At 45.2% G+C, this 17,748-nt stretch overlaps 1 pseudogene; it reads left to right on the top strand.

Annotated features, from left to right (window-relative positions):
• The first annotated feature begins 10,890 nt into the window (after positions 1-10,890).
• Positions 10,891-16,003, top strand: LOC100972576 (small ribosomal subunit protein eS4-like; annotated as a pseudogene).
• Positions 16,004-17,748: the final 1,745 nt, after the last annotated feature.

Below are 17,748 nucleotides of genomic sequence, written 5' to 3'. Positions count from 1 at the left end.
AAGAGATGGAGACCATCCTGGCCAACATGGTGAAACCCCATCTCTACTAAAAATAAAAATTAGCTGGGCATGGCGGTGCACGCCTGTAACCCCAGCTACTCAGGAGGTTGAGGTGGGAGAATCACTTGAACCCGGGTGGCGGAGGTTGCAGTGAGCTGAGATCGTGCCACTATACTCCAGCCTGGCGACAGAGTGAGACTCCATCTCAAAAAAAAAAAAAAAAAGATTCAATTCTAAGCAGTCTGTGAAAAGTCTTATGAAGAGGAAGGCATCAATTTATCTGCAGGTCATAGAGTTGATCCATTGTCTATCCATGAGGATGCTGCTGTCAGAAGCTCATAGAAGGATGTAGGCTTTGAGGATTTCCCAAAAAGAGGTCACATCCAGTGGGGGGTCACACTCAGGGGGTTCATTTTCTGTCTCCTTTGGACCAGTGGGACTTACCCACCATTGATTGGCCAAAGGTTCCAGCAGCAGACAACAACGGGAGACCTTGTGGAAAGAAAAAAGAAAAATGGTCCATGAGAATGGAATGATGGGCCTTGGCCTCACCAGTCACTCCTTCGCTCAGAAGTTCCTCAAATCAGAGTGTTATGAGCCAGGCACTGTATTTTTTTTTTTTTTTTTTTTTTTTTTTTTTTGAGACAGAGTCTTGCTCTGTCACCCAGGCTGGAGTGCAGTGGCACAATTTCGGCTCACTGCAACCTCTGCCTCCTGGGTTCAAGCGATTCTCCTGCCTCAGCCTCCTGAGTAGCTATTACTATAGGCGCCTGCCACCACGCCTGGCTAATTTCTTGCATTTTTAGTAGAGACGGGGTTTCACCATGTTGGCCAGGCTGGTCTTGAACTCCCGGCCTCAAGTGTTTTGCCCGCCTTGGCCTCCCAAAGTGCTGGGATTAGAGGCGTGAGCCACTGTGGCTGGCCTACTTTTCTTTTTGAATCAGCTTTAATGACCTATAATAAACTGCACATATTTAAAGGTACAATTTGATAAGCTTTGACATATGTATACACCTGTGAAACCATTGTTACCAAAACACTAGGGGTTCAATCTGGGTCCTGCTGCTCACCACACAGAAGGCCAATTACTAAGAAAATGAGTATTGCCAAGGAAGAAAGCTTTAGGCCAGTGCTGCAGCTGAGGAGATGGGAGCTTGGTCTCAAATCCATCTCCCTGATGGATTAAAACTAGGACTTTATATAGCAGGGAAGAAATGTAGCAATGTATAAGAAAACAGGAACTCAGAAGGGACAAGGAAGCAATCACGATGAATGAGGGGTCCAGCATTTCATAGTCGGATGGGGTGATCTGGTGAGTTTTGGTTCTTTGATACTTTTTTTTTTTTTTTTTTTTTTTTGAGAGGCCTGAGTTTCCTGAAGAAGGAACTCAGATAAAACAAATGTAAAGTTTAGGAACAGAAACGTCAATTTCTTTTTTGTTTTTTGTTTTTTTTTTTTTGAGACGGAATCTCACTCTGTTGCCCAGGCTGGAGTGCAGTGGTACGATCTCAGCTCACTGCAACCTCTGCCTCCCAGGTTTAAGCGATTCTCCTGCCTCAGCCTCCCGAGTAGCTGGGATTACAGGCACCTGCCACCAAGTCCGGCTAATTTTTGTATTTTTAATAGAGACGAGGTTTCACTATGTTGGCCAGGCTGGTCTTGAACTCCTGACCTCGTGATCTGCCTACCTCAGCCTCCCAAAGTGCTGGGGATTACAGGCATGAGCCACTGCGACCGGCCCCATGGCCAGAAGGGTCCATTTCTTTTTTTTTTTTTTTTTTTTTTGAGACGGAGTTTTGCTCTGTCGCCCAGGCTGGAGTGCAGTGGCACAATCTCCGCTCTCTGCAACCTCCACCTCCCGAGTTCAAGCGATTCTCCTGCCTCAGCCTCCTCAGTAGGTGGTATTACAGGTGCACGCCACCACCTCACCTGCTAATTTTGTATTTTTAGTAGAGACAGTTTTGCCATGTTGACCAGGCTGGTCTCAAACTCCTGACCTCAAGTGATCCGTCCGCCTCGGCCTCCCAAAGTACTGGGCATGAGCCACCACGCCCAGCCTGTCTTGCCACCCTTAATGCACACATGAGAGGCCCTAAAATAACTTCTGGTAACTGGGGACTCATTTGGAAAATCAGAGGAGGCGCCACAGACCCTGTTTTGGGAAAAACCTCTGTTTTCCTCATGAAACCCCAAGAATTAAAAGTGGATAAATGGCAGGGCGCAGTGGCTCCTGCCTGTAATCCCAGCACTTTGGGAGGCCGAGGTGGGCGGATTACCTGAGCGGGGAGTTCGTGACCAGCCTGATCAACATGGAGAAACCCCATCTCTACTAAAAATACAAAATTAGCCGGGCGTGGTGGCATATTCCTGTAATCCCAGCTACTTGGGAGGCTGAGGCAGAAGAATTGCTTGAACCTGGGAGGTGGAGGTTGCAGTAAGCCGAGATCGCGCCATTGCACTCCAGCCTGGGCAACAAGAGCGAAACTCCATCTCAAACAATCAAACAACAACAACAACAAAAAAAAGCAGATAAATCCCTCTCAAAATCAAAGGCTCTGTTCTGTTTTGCATTGTGTTATCTGACGGTTTGAGTTTTGGGGGTATCAGAAATTACTTCCCATTATGATATCTAGGTAGGAAATATACTTTAAGTGATGGCTAATAATAGTTACGGAGGGATACCTGACTCTTTGACACTTGGATCAGAGAAGCATGCTCTTGGCCACCTGGAAGATAAGGAAATATCTCCACCCCCCACACTGGGAGATGAGACTCCCATGAGAGATGGGCTGATTACAAAATGGGCTGATTGGCTTTGGGTTGCCTTTCAATGAAATGCAGGGTAGAGACCGGGCACCGTGGCTCATGCCTGTAATCCCAGCACTTTGGGAGGCCAAGGATCATCTGAGGTCAGGAGTTCGAGACCAGCCTGGCCAACATGGTGAAACCCCATATCTACTAAAAATACAAAAATTAGCTGGACATAGTGGTGGGCGCGCCTGTAATTCCAGCTACTCAGGAGGCTGAGGCAGGATAATCATTTGAACCTGGGAGGCGGAGGTTGCAGTGACCTGAGATCACACCATTGCACTCCAACCTGGGCAACAAGAGCAAAACTCAGTCTCAAAAAAATGGAAGGGAAGGGAAAAGGGAAATGAAATGCAGGGTAGGCCAGGCTCAGTGGCTCACACCTGTAATCCCAGCACTTTGGGAGGCTGAGGCAGGTGAATCACCTGAGGTCAGGAGTTCGAGACCAGCCTGGCCAACATGTTGAAACCCCATCTCTACTAAAAATACAAAAATTAGCCAGGCGTGGTGGTAGGCGCCTGTAATCCCAGCTACTCAGGAGGCTGAGGCAGGAGAATCACTTGAACCCGGGTGGCGGAGGTTGCAGTGAGCCGAGATCACGCCACTGCACTCCAGCCTGGGCAACAGAGCGAGACTCCCTCTCAAAAAAAAAAAAAAGAAAGAAAAAAGAAACACAGGGTAGAGGCAGTGCACTGTCTTCTCCCGTAGTATTTCCCTCCTTTTGGGGATCCAGGATCCAGTATAGAATGGCACTTTTAATTTTGGGGATCTGCTTTGCCTTCAGCTGCTTATTTGGCCCTAGAAACCAAGCTTTCCCAGCCCTGTTCCTCCAAGGGCTCCACCCTGAAGCTAGTAATCCAATTAAGAAACTGGCAAATGAAGAATCTTACAAGTGCTGAATCTTCTGTCTGTGCATTTATGTGTGTTGTATGTTTATATAAAAAGAGCTCTGATTAATTGGCTTAGAATAATAAGTACTTAAATATTTTGTCAGAGAAATAAAAACTTTAATGCCTTTTTGTTCATGTGATTTTAGTAATATTTTGGAAATAAACACAGCTTTAAAGATGATTGGTAAAATAAAATGCCTTGAAAATATAGACATTTGGTCTAAATTAAGGTCAGATATCAGACTTGCTAAATGCTTTAAGGTCAAACTGTCTTGACTTTTGAAAATTGTTCGATTTACCCACTTTGGAGCATTAGATTAGCCATGCCTGCTAGCTATGCTAAAAGGAGTCAGACCTTATCTTCATTTCTGTCTGATGTCCTAGGTTCAACCCCAGTACATAATTAAAATCGCTTACTTATCAGTTTTTTCACTAAAATAAAAGTTGCTAAGAGTTCATATTGTAACATGTAGTTGAGACCACTAGAGAGACAGTTTTACACACAAGGTGTGTAGGGAATGTGTTTTTGGTAAAAGATTATAAGAAGGCAGGATGGGCACGGTGGCTCATGCCTGTAATCCCAGCACTTTGGGAGGTCGAGACCGGTGGATCACTTGAGGCCAAGAATTCAAGACCAGCCTGGCCAACATGGTGAAACCCCATCTCTACTAAAAATACAAAAATTAGCTCAGCATGGTGCACGCACCTGTAGTCCCAGCTACTGGAGACGCTGAGGCAGGAGAATCACTTGAACCCGGGAGGCAGTGAGCCAAGATCGTGCCACTGCACTCCAGCCTGGGCGACACAGCAAGACTCCATCTCAAAAAACAAACAAACAAAAAAAGGCAGCAGTATGGGAATATGGCTTTTGTTAAAGGGAATGTAATTTTATCTAGTTCAGAGGGTTTTAAATATTGCCTTAACAAAAACAAAAAAAGGTTGTCTTAACCTAAAAGAGTAACAGAACAAAACTGAAGGTTTAAGCAAAGTGAAAGGGTTTGTAAAGGGTTGATCTTGTAAAAATTCTGTAGGTATACAGGCTGGACATGGTGGCTCACACCTGTAATCCCAGCACTTTGGGAGGCTGAGGCAGGTGAATCACCTGAGGTCAGGAGTTCGAGACCAGCCTGGCCAACATGTTGAAACCCCATCTCTACTAAAAATACAAAAATTAGCCAGGCGTGGTGGTAGGCGCCTGTAATCCCAGCTACTCAGGAGGCTGAGGCAGGAGAATCGCTTGAACCAGGGAGGCAGAGGTTGCAATGAGCTGCGATTGTGTCATTGCACTCCTGCCTGGGCAACAAGTGCGAGACTCCATCTCAAAAAAAAAGATTCTTGGGCCAGGTGTGGTGGCTCACGCCTGTAATCCCAGCACTTTGGGAGGCCGAGGCGGGTGTATCGCCTGAGGTCAGGAGTTCAAGACCAGCCTGGCCAACATGGTGAAACCCCATCTCTACTAAAAATATAACAATCAGCTGGGCATGGTGGCGCACATCTGTAATCCCAGTGGGAGGCTGAGGCAGGAGAATTGCTTGAACCCAGAAGGTGGAGGTTCCCATGAGCCAAGATCATGCCACTGCACTCCAGCCTGGGCAATAGAGACTCCGTCTTAAAAAAAAAAAAAAAAATTCTTTGAGTATAAACACATTGGCAAAAATTTAAAAGAAATTATTTAGTTTTTTCCTTAGGTTAAAAACATTAAAATCATACTGACGTGGGGCCAGATTCTGGGCCCATGTGTCCAAATAACAGGGTTTTCTTAGAAATTGATCTACTGTTTGATAGAAAATCATAAAGGGTTCTAAAAAGTTTATGAAAATCTTACCTTGTGGTCAAACTAATTAAAACTGGATAGAGATATAAAATTTTATTTTAAAAACTTGCTTTAACATTAAAGATGCACTAATGCAAACATGAAATTTGGTTTTCTCTTTTGCAGACGTTTTGTATGTAATGTTAAAATATAATGAAAGGGTTTTGTTTTCTCCTTTGGGTAAATGGCAGGAAAAAAAAAGGGAAGAGAGAGAAAAGAGACAGATTCAGTTGGCCTCATGCTGTCTTCATTGTGTCTTGTTTGGAAAGTTAAGTCTCCTCTATTAGAGTAAAGGTTTTTCTTTTAAAAAAATTTTTTGGAGTTATCATTTTGGCCAAATGATTGACTTATGGTGACCTGGAATTCTATTTTGTGATATCCAGTGTTTTAAACCTTTGATATTTGACAAACTTTCCAAAATCAAGTTATAAATTATGTCTCTTTCTTACCTAATATTTTAGATATAAGCCCAAAAATGACATTTGGCCAGTGAGCCAGGAGTGCTGATTGGTCAGAGATGAAATCTTAGGGAGTCAGGCCTGTCTTCTCGTGCTCAGTCAGTTCCTGGGTGGCCACAGGATCAGATAGATCAGACGAGCCAGTTTCTTGATCTGAGTAGGGCCAGCTGATCCATCAAGTGCAAGGTCTGCAAAATATCTCAAGCACTGATCTTAGAGCAGTTTAGGGAGGGTCAGAATCTTGTAGCCTCCAGCTGCATGACTCCTAAACCATAATTTCTAATCTTGTAGCTAATGTTAGTCCTACAAAGGCAATCTAGTCCCCTGGCAAGAAGGAAGTCCGCTTTGGGAAAGGGCTGTTACCATCTTTGTTTAAACTATAAACTATAAACTAAGTTTCTCCCAAAGTTACTTCAGCCTACGCCCAGGAAGGAACAAGGGCAGCCTGGAGGTTAGAGGCAAGATGGAGTCAGTTAAGTTAGATTGCTTTCACGGTCTCAGTCATAATTTTGCAAAGGCAGTTTCAATCCCTCCCTTTGGGTTTTATAACACCTTAATCTTAAGGTGTAGGCTATGAAGATGGGAAAAGGCCGTCAATCGCTCTGGCTTCTTCCTGCTGACAGGGGACAGACATAGTGGGAAACGGAGTGAACCCCAAGGTGAAAAGAGTGGAACTGCTTTGCAACTGTCTGAGCGACTCATGCAGGTCTGGATGGGCTCTCAAGGTTTGCGTGGCAAAAACATGAGTATCTCATGAGATCTATAGTTTTACTACAGTGTAACAAGTCCTAGGATGAGGAGTACAATTCCCAGTTTTAAAAGCAAAGCTTTGAAAGCATTAGTTTGGGGACTTCTAACCCACAAAGAATATAGAATTTAGTCTAAACTGCAGAAAAAACCTCAAGAACAGCTAACAACAGTGTACTCTAGTTTTTCTTTTGAAGCATCATTTTTCTCTCTCCAGTCCCCATTTTTATTAAAAACAAATCATGATGGAACTGATTTGTTTACAAAGTAAACTTTAGTCTTACTGTACTTGGCCTGATTATTTGCATAAAGTGCAGCAAGAATAATTATTTTTCACTTAGGCTTTTTTAATTGGCTTTGATAGAACTCTGTTCCCCAAGGAGGGTGGATCACCTGAGGTCGGGAGTTCGAGACCAGCCTGACCAACATGGAGAAACCCCATTTCTACTAAAAATACAAAATTAGCTGGGTATGGTGGCACATGCCTATAATCCCAGCTACTCGGGAGGCTGAGGCAGGAGAATTGCTTGAAGCTGGGAAGCGGAGGTTGCAGTGAGCCAAGATCGTGCCACCGCACTCCCTCCAGCCTGGACAACAGAGTGAAACTCTGTCTCAAAAAAAAAAAAAAAAAAAGTATCCCAGCTGAAAGACAACCGAGGAATCATTTATTTCCATCTCCCCATTTTGCAGATGAGAAAGAGACTCAGGGACCTCAGGACATTTGCCGGAGATCACATGGCGGGTAAGTAAATGGCAGCGCAGATCCCAGACTCCGGTGCCTGACTCCCAAGCCTGTCCTAGTTCACCCTTTCCCAATCCACAGGGTACCGGCAGCTTTCAGGTGACCAGCGGGCTCCTTGATAAAGACGGGGTTCCTGTCGTTCTCAGGAACGGAGGCTGGAGGTGAAGGTAGTTACAGGTGACCCACCAAGTTATCCTTTAAAACTCTGTTCCCCGAATGTTCATAGAGACTGATTTGAGTAATGATTAAAACTCTGGTCTCCCACCAAAAAAAAAAAAAAAGACTCATTTGATAAATGAGTCTCAACTTCTCATTCTCTTAAACTGTCTTTCTGAAGAGCAGAAGTTCTTCATTTTTATAAAGTCCAATTTATCCTTTTTTTCTTTTATGGATCATTCTTTTGGTGTTGCGTCTAAGAAATCTTTGCCTAACCTAAGGTCACAAATATTTTTTTCCTATGTTTTCTTCCAAAAGTTTTATAGTTTTCGGTTTTACATTTAGGTCTAAGATTCATCTTCACGTGGGCCGGGCGTGGTGGCTCACGCCTGTAATCCCAGCACTTTGGGAGGCCGAGGCAGGCGGATCACGAGGTCAGGAGATTGAGACCATCCTGGCTAACACGGTGAAACCCCATCTTTACTGAAAATACAAAAAATTAGCTGGGTGTGGTGGCAGGCGCCTGTAATCCCAGCTACTTGGGAGGCTGAGGCAGGAGAATGGCGTGAACTTGAGAGGTGGAGCTTGCAGTGAGCCGAGATCGCACCACTGCACTCCAGCCTGGGAGACAGAGCGAGACTCCGTTTCAAAAAAAAAAAAAAAAGATTCATCTTTGCATGAATGTTTCCATCCAGTGTGCAGGCACTGTTTTCCACAAACCATTTCATGCCATTCTCACTTCATTTCTGCAAAGATATCAGGTACTATTTTTGCTCCCATTTTACAGATGAGGAAACTGAGGCTTTGTGAGGTGAAGTTGCAGGGTTTAACCAACTCCTTCTTTCTCCAGAGCTATATGCTTAAGGACAAAACTATATTAGCTTTTATTTAGTTCATGTTATTGTCCCTAAAATCAACTTGATTGATCAAGCTGAGTCCACAGATTGATTGATTGATTGATTGATTGATTGATCAGGTCATTTCCTTCCTTGAATTACAGTCACTCCTACTCAAATACTTAGTAAGTGACTGCCCATTTGGAGAACTTGTCTAGAAACCAGGGTTCCTGGGTTCTAACCTGGGCTCAGATCAGTATCGCCACTGGGAAAAAATGCAAATACAAGTTATTTCTAAAATCACCTCTAAGGGTCCTTCAATCTCGGCAGCATAAAATCTCTGGGATTTTCCTGCGAATTTAGTCAGTCATTGCTGCAGTTGACATTTTTAGCCACAAGGAGGCACCAGGAGCACAGAATGGAGAAGGCAAAGCAAAGCGCCCTGAAGGAGGATCTGAGACCTGGGAATGGGAGGTGAAGGCGGAAGGGTGAAGGAGGTCTGGAGATTGAAGGGGAAACTGAGGCTAACTGTGGCCCACGCCGAGTTGTATCCAGGGACCCAGTTCAGCCTCAGGCTTGCTATTTGCCAGCAGGCCCTGGGCCCGTCACCAGTAACTACCTTCACCTCCAGCCTCCGTTCCTGAGAACGACAGGAACCCCGTCTTTATCAAGGAGCCTGCTAGTCACCTGAAAGCTGCCGGTGTGGATTGGGAAAGGGTGAACTAGGACAGGCTTGGGAGTCAGGCACCGGAGTCTGGGATCCGCGCTGCCATTTACTTACCCGCCATGTGATCTCCGGCAAATGTCCTGAGGTCCCTGAGTCTCTTTCTCATCTGCAAAATGGGGAGATGGAAATAGATGATTCCTCGGGTGTCTTTCATCTGGGATACTTTTTTTTTTTTTTTTTTTTTTTTTTTTTGAGACAGAGTCTCACTCTGTTGTCCAGGCTAGAGGGAGTGCAGTGGCACGATCTCGGCTCACTGCAACCTCCTCCTCCCAGCTTCAAGTGATTCTCCTACCTCAGCCTCCGGAGTAGCTGGGACTCCAGGTGCCCACCACCACGCCCGGCTAATTTTTGTATCTTCAGTAGAGATGGGGTTTCACCATGTTGGCCAGGCTGGTCTCGAACTCCTTGACCTCAGGTGATCCGCCTGCCTCACCTCTCAAAAGTGCTGGGATTACAGGCATGAGCCACCATGCCTGGCCTCAGCCACCATGCCTGGCCTCAGCTGGGATTCTGTCCAAACTACCTGAAAACTAGAGAAAGGAACGCATTCTCCTCTTTGTGTACTGGGCAGACCATCTCAACATTATGAGTCTTAGTTTCCGCTGCAGCTAGAAAAAGGGAGTAATAGCTCTGCTTTATGCACAGGACTGCCCTAGGCCCAGATAAGCTAATGTGTGGGAAATTGTTGTAGGCAGGTTAGGAATTCTCCTTTTCATTATTATTTATGTTCTTGGCTTGCAAAATGCAGGCATATTCTCAGTGTTCAGGATAGAACCTGGTGCTCAATAAATATTTGCTGAATAAATGAATGAATTAACAAATCCAGTCCAAACTCACTCCCAATAAGTGAAGTACTTCTATAATGATTCAAAGAGGGCCACCCAGAATTTGTTTGAACACTTCCCTTGGTGGAGAGCTCACTACTTCTCAAGGAGTGTATTGTCAGCCATCTTGAATCTCTAACACTTCACCTCCTTGGCCTTGGTTCTGCCACCCAAAGCCTTTGCCTATCCTGAACATAGAGCCTTTCTGCACACCTCAGAAACTTCCTTTGAGTTCTGCCAACCATGGGGCCACCTAACCCTGATGGAAGGAAGTAGAGAAATATTATGGTGGCTGGAAAGGGCACAAGGTCATATGAAGAGCTTTTCCTCAATATGGGAGGAAGTTGTCTATGTGGTAGGGGATGGAACCTGAAGAGCAAGCAGAGTGAAGATGCGGGAGAGGAATGCATAAATATATGTCCCTCTATGGGACATAAGCTATAGGGAGGTGGATCTTGGCCTCAGCCCCAGCCAAACATGGTGGTCCCATCCCCCTTGCCTGGGATTGGCTTAGGAATGAGCATGGGATTCAGTTATGTCCAATGAGATGAGAAGGGAAGTCTGCTGAGGGGCTTCTCTTAAGCAGCACAGGCTGGAAGAGACAGTCCCTTTTCTGCCTCTGGTTGAGGAATCTGAATGTGTTGCAACTGCTTAAGTCATGTTGCTGCCACCAAGACCAATATATGGAGAGGGGCATAACTAAAAGAATCACAGAGAAGTAGAGCTGGAGCTTTGATCAAACTGTGCCTGAAGGTGTTCTATGCCTGATTTCCTGTGAGATCATAAACCTTATTGTGTAATCCCAGCGAATTGGCCATCGGCAAGTACCACCACCACGAGCATCCTAACAGATATGCAGATTTTAAAAATGGACTGTATTAATGTGGGCTCATTTATTTATTTATCTATTTATTTTTTGAGACGGAGTCTCACTCTGTCGCCCAGGCTGGAGTGCAGTGGTGCGATCTCGGCTCACTGCAAGCTCCACCTCCCGGGTTCATGCCATTCTCCTGCCTCAGCCTCCCGAGTAGCTGGGACTACAGGTGCCCGCCACCAAGCCGGGCTAATTTTTTGTATTTTTTAGTAGAGACGGGGTTTCACCGTGTTAGCCAGGATGGTCTCGATCTCCTGACCTCGTGATCCACCCGCCTCGGCCTCCCAAAGTGCTGGGATTACAGGCGTGAGCCACCGCGAATGTGGGCTCTTTAGTGACAAGTACAGAAGCCCAATTCTGGCTCGCTTCAGCAAAACAAACAAACAGAACAGAATTGTTGGCTCAAATAACTGAAAAGTACAGAGTTGGTTACATCCAGGGATCCAGAAAATTAGGACTCATCTTTCTCTCTCTGCTCCACTAGCTCCATTCTTAGGCTGCCACTCCCAGATCATAAAAAGGCCACTGGACCCACAGTCTCACAGCTTTGCAGCCCCAGAAGAAGAGGACTGTTCTTTCCCAATAGTTTCAACACAAGTCCTGGCACTTGAGTCTCATAGGCTGCTTCAGGTCAGATGTCCACCCATGAGCTAAGCATCAAAGCCAGAGGAGGAAAAGCACCAACTGGCCAAGAATGAGTGACACCCCCATTGTTAGATGTGTCTAGGATAAGGCGTGACCAGATCAGTTCAATTCAACACATATCTAATTTTAATTTCTATGTGACAAGCACAATCCCAGGTACTGCTGCCCAAAGAAGGGGAAATGATTTCTGTGTCTATTCCACCAACCATAAGACAAGTCAGAAAGACAGGAGCTCTGAGAAAGTGACAACTGACATCCAACTGGGTTATACCCAACACACACCATGTTCCCTAATGAATCACTGGTCCTGGAGCCACGTCAGTTGCTGGCAATCGTGAAATGGGCCATATCTACTTTCTTAGCCTCTGTAGAAACCCACTGACTTTGACCCAGTTGTCTGTGGGCCTGTGTTCTTCAGGATATGTTCATTTAATTTATTTTTTTATTTTTTATTTTTTATTTTTAGGTGGAATTTCACTCTTGTTGCCCAGGCTGGAGTGCAATGGTGTGATCTCGGCTCACTGCAACCTCCGCCTCCCAGGGTCAAGCAATTCTCCAGCCTTAGCCTCCCAAGTAGCTGGGATTACACGCACCCACCACCACGCCCAGGTACTTTTTTTGTATTTTTAGTAGAGATGGGGTTTCACCATGTTGGCCAGGCTACTCTCAAATTCTGACCTCAGGTGATCCACCCACCTCGGCCTCCCAAAGTGCTGGGATTACCGGCGTGAGCTACCATGCCCGGCTTGTTCATTGAATCTTTAGGGGAGGAAGGTGAACTTCTTTCCATGCCTAACGTAGCCATGGCTTATGGTCCCAAGAAGCATCTGAAGTGGTAGCAGCTCAAAGCAATGGATGCTGGAGACACTGACTGGTGTGTCTGCTCCTCATCCATCCACCAGTCCCCACAAGCTGAGAGTGCGTCTCCTCCTCATCATTTTTCCTAAGAAACAGAATTAAGTATGCCCTGATCAGAGATGAACTAAAGATTTGGATGCTGCGGCTCATTAAGATTGACGACAAGGTCCAAACTGATAGAACCTACCCTGCTGGATTCAAAGATGTCATCATCATTGACAAGACCAGAGAGAATGTCCGTCTGATCTGTAACATCAGGGTCACTTTGCCATTCACCGTATTACAGCTGAGGAGGCCAAGTACAAATTGTGCAAAGTGAGAAAAATCTTGCGGCTACAAAAGGAATCCCTCATCTGGTAACCGATGATGCTGGCACCATCCGCTACCCTGGTCCCCTCATCAAGGTGAATGACATCATTCAGATTGATTTGGATACTGGCAACAGTACTGATGTCATCAAGTTTGATACTGGTAACCTGTGGATGGTGACTGGAGGTGCGAACCTAGGAAGAATTGGTGTGATTACCAACAGAGAGAGGCACCCTGGATCTTTTGATGTGGTTCATGTGAAAGATGCCAACAGCAACAGCTTTGCCGCCTGGCTTTCCAGCATTTTTGTTATTGGCAAGGGCAATAAAACCCGAGGAAAGGTATCCACCTCACCACTGCTGAAGAGACAGACAAGAGGCTGGCAGCCTAGCAGTGGGTGAAATGGTCTCTAGGTGATATGTTAACAAGATCTTTGTACCTAATTAAAAATAATGCAGCCTAAAAAAATTGGGGTGTATTTGGCCAACTGGATCAACTAATATAATGTTTTTAACTTGCAATTTGAAAATAACAAGTAGAGCTTAAATTAGCCAAGAATTTTTTATTTATTGAAAATAACAAGTAGAGCTTATATTAGCCAAGAATTTGTTTGGTTACAAGTTATTAAAACTCAACTCAAAGTCAAGACTAAGAGGAGGCCAGTGAGGAGCTGAAGGTGAGAAATGTATGAAGGTGCTCACTGTCAGGTTTGTAAAGACGCCTCCTTAAATTTTGCTCCTCAAGTGCCTCATTTGACTTGCTGTGTTCCCACTTCTGATCCAACTCAAACTAGCTTAAGCCAAAAGGGAAAAATTACAGGCTCAATAGTTGAACTAGAAAAGGCACAGTGATGAAGCTGGCCTCGAGCACACATGGACCCAGGGTTCAAATGCACCCATATTTATTTACTCTTCTCTCCTGCTGTCTCCTCCTGTCTCCCTCCTCACTCTCTCCTCTGCTTTTCTCTGCCAGTTTGCTTCAGTCTCTCCTACCACCATTAGTCTTTCTCCTTACAATTAGTTCATAGTCACATACAGCACCAGGCTAAGCTCTTCATCTTGCAAGCAGAACTGGGGGCGGGCAGAGGACTAGGAGAAAGACTTCCCATTGGCTATCCTGGGTCAATGTGCATGCCTGGACCAATCACTGTGGTGATAATATATTTGCCCAGTGTTGGACAGAACTCACCACTGTGGTCTAGGGGCTGGAGGCTGAGACCAGAAGACAGGAGGATCTGATGGGCAGACCAAGACATCTCTTAGTATTTCAAGTCTTAAATACTCTAGCCTTTATTTTTATTTTCCTATTGAAACAATTATTTTTAAATCACACAGTTTGATAATCGGAGGTTTCTTTTAAAATGCAACTATATTTGTTCCAGTAGTAAAAATAAGAATAAAAAATGCAGCCGGGCACGGTGGCTCACGCCTGTAATCCCAGCACTTTGGAAGGCTGAGGTGGGCAGGTCACCTGAGGTCAGGAGTTCAAGACCAGCCTTACCAACATGGAGAAACCATGTTTCTACTAACAATACAAAAATTAGCCAGGCGTGGTGGTGCGTGCTTGTAATCCCGCTACTTAGCGAGCTGAGGCAAGAGGATCACTTGAAGCTGGGAGGCGGAGGTTGCAGTGAGCCGAAATCACGCCGCTGCACTCCAGCCTGGGCAACAAAGTGAGACTCTGTCTCAAAAAAAAAAAAGAAAAAGAAAAAGAAAAAAAATGCAACTATTGGATTACAGAATAGATTCCACTCAGGGGCAGGAAGAGGCAATAGGGAAAGAGATAAATTAGAAAGGAGAAATTAGAGCCAGCTCATAGAGGCCCTTGAGTTCATTATTTTAATACATTTGCATTAAATGCCTATTCAGTGCCAGGAGTGGTAAAGTTTGGATTCTATTCTGTAAGCAGCAAGGATTTTGGGGGGGCAGAGGCATGTCAGAGTAAGAGAAACTGCTCTGAAAAGGCAACAAACCATGGGTGATCCTGGAAGAGAGATAATAAGCCCACCTGCTGGAGAGGTTGTCCCAGGCCCAGAAACCAGTGGGCAGCACTTGCGGAGCACAACCTCTATGCCCCGCCTGCCACGGTGCCCGCTGGGGGATGGTATCTAGGATCTCGATGCCCACAGTACAGGATCTGACACCTTTCAAGTGGCCACAGGTTGGTCCCTAAGACTACTGAGCCTCCATTTTCCTCATCTGCTCACTGTTTACCAAGAACATATACATCGAGAAAACGTGTCAAAAGATAACTAATATTTATCAAACACTTATTCTATGCTAAATCCTTTGCACGCATCATCTGATCAAATCTTTGTGATAAACTGTGCAGAGACAGCTAATTTTGCCCCATATTTGTCCTATCCATTGTTACCTGGTTAAAAAAAAAAAATCTCTACTCTTTGGCTGGGCACTTAAAAACTGCATTTCTCAGCCCTCCTTGCAGAGGTATAACCATGTGACTAAGTTCTGGCCAAGGGGAAAGAAAGGAAAGTGTCACATCAAACTTCTAGGGAATTTTTGTTTTGTTTTGTTTTGTTTTTTGAGATGGAGTTTTGCTCTTGTTGCACAGGCTGGAGTGCAATGGCGCAATCTTGGCTCACTGCAACCTCTGCCTCCCGGGTTCAAGCGATTCTCCTGCCTCAGCCTCCCAAGTAGCTGGGATTGCAGCCATGCTCAACCACGCTCGGCTAATTTTGTATTTTTAGTAGAGACGGAGTTTCTCCCTGTCCATCAGGCTGGTCTCGAACTCCTGACCTCAGGTGATCCACTCACCTCAGCCTCCCAAAGTGCTGGGATTACAGGTGTGAGCCACTGCGCCCAGCCTTCTAGGGAATGTTCTTAAAGGGAAAGAGGCACATTCTTTCTTTCTTTCTGTTGACTGGAATGTAGTCAAGATAGCTGGAGCTCCAGCATCCATCTTTGACCATGAGGTAGTAGCTAGGTATTGAGGATGGCACAGCAAGAAGATAAAAGACACCTGGATCCCCAGTGGCTGTAAAGCCACCCTGGACTTCTCATATTTATTATAGCAAAGTGAACCTTTGTCTTTTTTGAGCCACTGTTGTTTGGTTTTTTTGTTACTCCCAACCGAACCTAATCCTAACTGCTATTCCTAACTCCCTTGCGTTGGCTGTCCCTACCGGCTTCCCTGCTTCATTTTTCTCCAGAGCACTTATTACCAGCTAATGTATTACATTTGAATAATTTGCATGTTTACCATTGGTCTCCTCCAATAGAATGTAAGCTCACAAGGGCAGGAATTTTGTGTGGTTTGTCCACTTTCACATTTCCACCTTTTCCATAGCTCTCGAATGCAGTAGACACTCAGTACATATGTGTTGAATTGATTAATTGAAGGATAATCAACCCTAAAGGTAAATAATCTTACGATCTTATAGAAGAGGATGCTGAGGCTCAGAGAGGGCCGCAAATTAGAAAGGGATGGCTCCTGGAAATTCACCAAGGCAATCTGGCTGCAGAATGCATGCTCCTCAATACTAACTCAACTGCCAACACATGCACAGAAGTCACTTAAAAGCCTTCTAGCTGAAACCATACACTGTCTTTAATGGGGAAAGCTACACTTCTTCAGGGAGGAAATGTGAGCAGAAGTCCAAGGCCAAGAAGATTCTCTGAGGGCTCAGGCTTAGTTACGAATGAATATTGGGAGTAAAAACGGGAAATCTCAAATATCCTTGATTCTAAGACACCACTGATTATAAGACACACCACCAATTTAATCAGGGATAGGAAAAGAAACTCTTCATTAAATATATACATTGGTCACGAGAAACATTCTGATTTCAGAAACATTATAGTGGGGAGAATCTGCATCTTCAACTGAAGCGATGGGGTAGTCAAAGATGCCTTCGAGAAACTTGTTGAGGACTTCTTTTCTTAAATTTTCCTGGAAGGAACACAGTTTGACCAATCTTTTCTGTAAGAGAACCTAAAACAAGGCTAAATTCTTTGATTTCCACCCACCACCCACATCTCTGCTACAGTTAATCACTCCCTTCCTTCCCGTGCACGCCTCTTTCAGTGAAGCTGCTGAGTAATGAACGTGGTTGTTATCTCTTCTGCAATATGGGGCTGGAGAGTGAGAATCACATCCTTAATCGTGCCCTGTTTGCTTCCAAGGCTCCAGCACAGAGCCAGATACGTAATAGGCACTTAATGAATAGTTACTAAGAGAAGGCACGAATGAATCAACGAGCGAATACATAGGAGAATGGATGAATGGTGATGCCTGCACCTGTCAGATTCTCAGTGCACAGGGTGTGTGTGTGTGTGTGTGTGTGTGTGTGTGTGTGTATCTGTTATCATGTGTGTTCCTGGTAGAACCCAAGCACGTCTCCAGGGATTTGAGCAGCATCAAAGAAGGCAAAAGCAGAAGAGAGACCTCCTTCCAAATAATCGGGGAAAGGCATTGATTATGTGACTTTGGAGAAGAGAGCTGCTTTCACAGTGGGAGTCGGGGAGGGGACCAGCCTCTAACTCCACTAACCAAAAACCTCAGTGTCTCATCAATTCTAGAAGGAAATCTGGTGCTAACCTAACCTCCCCACTGCCCAACTCACAGGCAGGAGAAAGGTGAGGCACATTTTCTCCCCAAAGTATGCAGAATGGCGGTTGCCATGAGCACTGGGATCCGCATGTTATTTGACATCCATTTTTTTAGAAGTCTGGTTGCTATGGTAACAAAATACCATTTTCCAGACTAAAGATACATCTCTGGTTCAAATCTGAGGGCGATGACGCTCTTTCTAGACATCTCCTGGAGTGGCAGGGTGGGACCAAGCCTGTCACCTCAGGGCTCAGTAAACACGGAGGAATTCAATGGAATTGCACTGAAGCAGCCTATGAAAAATGTCTGATGGAAGAGGAGTGCAGCTCCCATTTCAGCCTGCCCAGGTTGAGGGGCTGCCCAGCATCCTCTTCCAAACCACCCCAGGCATTGTTGACACTGCCCATCACATAGGGACCAAGAGCTTTCAAAGACCAGCAGTGTTGCTGGTTGGCACATATACCAAGGGCAGGCAGACACAGCCACAGCCAA

The sequence above is a fragment of the Pan paniscus genome, chromosome 1, assembly GCF_029289425.2.
Source record: "Pan paniscus chromosome 1, NHGRI_mPanPan1-v2.0_pri, whole genome shotgun sequence".
NCBI lineage: Eukaryota > Metazoa > Chordata > Mammalia > Primates > Hominidae > Pan > Pan paniscus.
This window is presented reverse-complemented; position numbering and strand designations above follow the sequence as displayed.